At 34.3% G+C, this 6,128-nt stretch overlaps 1 pseudogene; it reads right to left on the minus strand.

The window, feature by feature from the left end:
- Window positions 1–4,548: 4,548 nt before the first annotated feature.
- LOC101042363 (mediator of RNA polymerase II transcription subunit 7-like) lies at window positions 4,549–5,246 on the minus strand (annotated as a pseudogene).
- Between the last annotated feature and the right edge of the window lie 882 nt (window positions 5,247–6,128).

The following is a 6,128-nucleotide window of genomic DNA, read 5'->3' on the forward strand; positions in this document are numbered from 1 at the left end:
CATAGTACTTTCCACATTCCCTGTTAATCCAGTGTCTCCATCTGATTTATTTTGGATGGGGCAGCAGCCCTTTTCCCATCCCCTTTGTGTTTAGTCCTGGGTCTTCTTTGACATTTGTCTCATAGCCCTTCTCTATCACGTACTCTCTTTTCAGCCTTATGTTATTTATCCAGTCAATCATCAAGCCTTAAATGTTTTTCTTTAAAATTAACCTGACTCAATTTTTATTTTGGTTTCTGTTCTCACTGTTCTGTCCTAAACAGTTTTAGGAACTGAACCTCTCGAACTTAGACTTTCTGTTCCTTTAAACTATCCTATACATCATTGCTAAGTAAACCTCATTAAACATAACCTACTTCTACTAAAAAATTTTAATTGTTCCTTATAGCTTACTAAAGTGCAAACCTTTTAATCATTGTTCAAAACTACCGATCTTTCCAATTTTATCTCTTGGAAACTATCTATAGCAGTCATATAGTTTCTTTTCCTTTCATTAGTCTTGAGTTTTCTCTAGTCGTCTTAGTTTTTCAAGTACTGCCACATATGCCTGCCTTTTCATCTCCATGTATTGAAAGCAGCCTAGATGTTCTAACATAACGGTATTTTTTTCTCACAAATTTGGCCACAAATAGTCCTCCCATGTCTGAATTTTGATGGTACTTCATCTTTTATGGCACTTTCAACTTTTTAACTTGTTTGGCATTTTTCTGCTCATTGTTCATTTTCTATTTAAGTGGTTTTCTAAGAGCAGAAATCATAGTTTATTATATTTATAATATATTATATTCATAACCATCTGCAAGGGTTATCACGGTACCTACCATAACTGGTGCTCAGAACTGTTTGTTGGATAAATAGATGTGTGAGTAAATTAATGAATAATGATAGAATCATGTCTTTGAAAAATTAAGGATTTTTTTTTCTTTTTGGAAAATTGCCTCCCTGCAGCAGTAATAGCCCAAGTTTTTAGTTAGTGCCTTAAGTTTTTTTCTCCCAACTTAATATGCAAATCATTGACTTAAAACAAGTGTTTCATTTACTGATGAAAATGCTTAAGACAACAAAAACGGGGCATATTAAGAATCAGTGGAAGCTGCTACATCTGTATCTTTTTTAACACCATCTGTCTCCCAAGTTGCTAGATGAATCCAAATCCCATCCAAATTTTGCTGGTCTGCAACAGGAAAATGCTTCAATGGCAATTTTAGACAGATTGAACATATTTCAATTAGACAATTTAGTTGCAAGAGCATTGTCTTGGTGGAAAACCCTCCAAGGATTATAATGAATACAGCTTAATTGGTTTATTAAGTAAAATTTACAAAATCCAGGAGCCTAAGTTTGAAAAGCTTATTAGTAATGTATGGATTTTGCATGTAATAAATGTGGTGAACTCCTGTTGTTGTGAAAGAATTGCTGATTGGTTGTACATGTTGAATGACTGTTCTGACTGATTGAGAAGTAGCATCTGTAAACACAAGTATATTTTTAAAATAATTGTGACATAATAAATATACACCTAGAACTAAAGCTATAGATTAAGCTTTAGTGTGGTGCCTTATCAAGAAATCCTGGACTGGGAGTAAGAATTTTAAGATTCTAGGCCTGAATACCTAAATTACAGAATATAATTAAATTCTTTAGTCATTCAGCAAGACTATCCAGAGTCATAAATATAATTATCAATACTGAGTCCTAAAAATTAAACATTTCCATTTGCACATATTGGTAGATAGACAAAATAAGATCTGGCATTCACTCCTTGCATAATTATACCTGTATTTATATAATTTAATATTTAAGAATATCTGAAGTTAGTGGTAAAACATATGTTCTTAATGTTTGCTTGTTAAACCCACATACCCAACTCTATGAGATGCCACAGATGTACCATAAAAAGCAAAATTCATTTTGAGTTGGAAAAAAATTTTATATTATAGATTTCTAAATCCTTCATTAAACAAATGAGGGAAAGAGAGGGTTAGAAAAAACATGACAATCGTCATGAAGATAGTTCTCTAAAGTCAGACATCTAGATAGTTGGTCAATATGGGATCAAAACTTATGTTATCAGCTTCCCAGATGGCTACTTAGGTGACTTTTATAAGTAACCAATAAACTGTTGTTTCCAAAGACTGATACAGTGAGGAAAATCAATAGAGCCTCTAAGGGTGAAAAAGTGATTGGGAAGCTAAAGAAAAATGCAGAGAAATGCAGTCTAAAATTTTCCTGACTCCAACTATTTATACACAATTTAGCAAGAAATTAACCATGATTTCCAGAAAAAATCTCTTTTGTTCCACAATTGTAGTCATCACAAGGTACACATGTTTTTCTAACTTCTAACTTTATTCTTTAGTGTTATCAGGGAACTACAGTGTACCTTATGTTTCCATGGAGATAAAAGTAAATGAAGTTCAAATCAGTGTGTGCATTTTTAATATTCTATGTTTAAACCATTATTCTGAGCAGTTTGAGTGATAAAAATACAAAAATATTATTAATATATTTGCTAATATTATACTTTATAAATTCCTTGTTGTGAACTGAATTATAAATTCCTTGTTACGAATTGAATTCTGTCCTCCCTAAAGGTATGTCTAAATCCTAATCCCTAGCGCCTGTGAATGTGGCCTTATTTGGAAATAAGGTCTTTGCACGTACAATCAAGTTAAGCTGAGGTCATTAGGGTGGGCCCTGATACAATAAGACTAGAGTTTCTATAAGAAGAGGAAGTGGCATGTGATAACACAGACACATAGGGGAACACCACCTAATTAACTGGCAGAGATTGGAGTGACGCAGCTGCAGCCCAAGGAATCTCAAGAATCTATGGGTACCCCCAGAAGTGAGGAAGAAGCAAGGAAGGATTTTGTCCAGAATTTCAGAGGGAACATGGCCAGGCTGACACTACCCCCAAGACTTCTAGTTCTCAGAACTATAAATTCCTGTTGTCTTAAGCTATCCAGTTTATGGTACTTTGTTATGGTAACCCCAAGAAATTGACACTACTGTTCATAATTATCAAAATTTAAATCTCTCAGGGCCTCCCCAACTTTGAGCCTAGATATTCAAAAATTATAATAAAGAAGATGGCACATGCAGAGATAAAAGGCTCACAGGGAGGTAGCTTGGAGTCTGGTCAGATTTGGTATGGTTCCCGGTGGGAACTGTGGAAAGGGAGCTGAAATCCTGACGTAGATAAGTACAGCACTCTTGAAAAATTAACACTGATGCTAAAAAGAAATGGACTACATACTTCAAATTATTTCATTCATTTCCATAGCCCTAGAAAGAGAGAGAGGATGTGCCCATGTTTTATTACCTCTAAGTCTAAAGAAAAAGATAAAAACCAAACAATGTGCGTCACTTACAGCAATAAGAATCTTACTGTCCCCATCTCATTAGATCTTAAGAATGTTGGAGAGTAGGCAACATAAGTAGGGAAATAAAATCAATAATTACATTGGAGATATACAGCTCTACACTTTTAATATCACATGAGTCTTTAGATTTATAAAGAATTGTGAACAATTCCTGACAGCAGCAAATGAAATGTTAAGTCATAAAGCTCTGTGTATATGAAGCTTACCTCTTAACTGTTTCTTCTTGGTAAGTTGATTGAAGATAACTGGAGATTAGTCATTGATCATATCAAGGAGAAAATCTGTTTGTGTGATGATAAACTCAGACGTTTGTGTATTACCAAATGTTAAATAAGATTCTCTTTAATAGTAGTTATAACAGTAGAAACTCACACTGTGTGTTTTGTATATGCCAGAAACTGCTAAGTGCTTATATGGAGTAATTTTAAAAATACATCCTCTGGGACTTTGGCAGATGATAAAGCAAATAAAGGGTAGTAAAGTAACTTGCCAAGAGTCACATGCCTTAGAAGTGGCTGAAATAAATTTCCTTAACAATGTTGCTCCATAGCTTTTGTACTAACCTACCATCTTCTTTTGCCTCTCAGGGCTATATGTTGTGTATGATGAATATTAAAATCACATGTAGTAGTTACTACTTTTCCTTATGTCTATTTTATCAAGTCAGATACCAATCTTCACATATATAGAATGTCATCTTCAAGAACCATAGGGTCAGTGAGATTATTATTATTGTTTTGGAGCTGAAACAAAATTTTTAACAGAATAAGTCTAAAGATTTCATAGTTTTACATTTACAGAGCTTGATTTCCATTATTTATCTATCATTCTTAAGGCAAATGATAAATCCCCTTTTCAAGGATCAAAACTTTGCTATTATTGAGGTTATCATCAAAGTTTTACTGCAACTCCAAAACATGGGAATGTCCCATACCACAGCAGCTAACACTTTGCTTTCTAAAGTGATTATTAGTGCAGGGGTATTCATTTGCCTATGCCTGTTATTCAGCAAAATTACTGCCTATGACATCACATAATTGAAAAAATTGGAGTCAAGATTAAAGCGGTTTACATTTTAGGGAAACCTCTCTTAAGACTGTCCAAAAGAAAATAATATTTGATGCTATTTATCAAAAGGAAAAAAAGAAAATAGAAACATCTTTCATGGTCTTTCATTCATTTCATCAATTAGGACACACAAGGCAGCATCTTTCTCTGTAATCTGATTTCTCCTATGACCTGAATTTTCTCTTCGTTGGTCATTCTGTCCAGTACAGTTATTGCTATCATCAGCATCCATTGGTTTGGTTTTTACTCTCATTCCTGCTTCTGAATGAGGCGAATCATCAGGCAAAGAAGCCAAGCAATTCTGAATCATTTCAATTACTCATTCCAGGTGCTTTTGAAACCTCTCAGCTGCTTCAAGCTGTTGCTGTTTCTGGACTTCCATCATGACCCTGAAGGTGTCTTTTACTTGGTGGGGTCTGTATTCATATATAAGATGATGCACATGTACAAAAAGCTTAAGATCTTCTAGTTTCTCTTCTTGTTTTATACTACCAGGGCTCCTTATTAATATATCTAAAAGATCCAAGAAATTAATAAGGATAGACATATTAAGTTTTCTCTCAGTTCTTTCTTGTGATCAAACTGCATAGGATGAAGCTGTTTGATGCTCTGACTTTCCAAAGGGTGGATAAGATCATCACATTGGAACTGATTGACAAACATCATATACCTGTCTTTTATTGGAGCGGGAGGCTTGGGAGCTAAGCCTTCTTGAATATTTTCATTCATATATTCTTTGATAGATTGCATTGGAGGTGGTGAAAGTGCACTCACTTGCTGCGGTTCACCCATTGTGGAATATCAAGAAACTCAGCTCTGGCTTTACACTGGTAGCTACCTTTCAAGATCATTCTTAATCTGGTTCGTCTCAGCTTCCATCCTTTCTCACCATAAATTGTAGGTGACATCTACTGGTCTGCTTTATGAGTCGTCCTTTGCACTTGGTTTATAAAATCCATATGAGTGTGGCTCTTACCATTGTAACATGACATTATCCTTTACTGCAATGTAAACTTTTCATATCTGGCAGGGTCAAGTCAGGATCACTATCAGTGCTTATAGAGTGCTAGCTAGAGTGCTATGTGTGTGTGTGTCCTCTTAAACTATATTTTGTAAGTGAAAAAAGAAAAGATCTCAATCACTGAAGAGTGAAAAGTAGTAAGATTACCTCATAGAGAATATTTCTGATTTGGAAGGAATAACTTCCCTCTACTTTATGCCTTGTAAATTCCATCATAGGTAAGAAAGACCTTATGTTATCTGTCCTGACAATGTTACATAGATATTAAACAGATCGAACTCTAAATTGATTTATCAATAAATATGAGACAGTATTACCAATGGGTTGCTTTTATCTTATGCTGTTTACTTAGTGCTTGTGCATATTTTATTGTATTTTCCAACTTCAGTCTGTCTTCCAAGCTAAATGTTAAAACAGTTTTCACATGCTAACATTTCTCCTTACATTATTCACTTCCCTATTATGATTGACTTGTGAATGCATTAATAAACTTGAGATTTTCTAGGTAACCTATTTATTATTGTCCCAAAGAAGTGTTCATTTGAAAGTACTTTATCTATCTGCATGTCTTTTTCCTCCTTTCATCCTTTGAAATAAAGTATGCATTTCCTTGAACTACAGGAGGTGGTAGCATGAAGGGAATAAATTGTTCC

This window comes from Saimiri boliviensis, chromosome 8, assembly GCF_048565385.1.
Source record: "Saimiri boliviensis isolate mSaiBol1 chromosome 8, mSaiBol1.pri, whole genome shotgun sequence".
NCBI classification, from domain to species: domain Eukaryota; kingdom Metazoa; phylum Chordata; class Mammalia; order Primates; family Cebidae; genus Saimiri; species Saimiri boliviensis.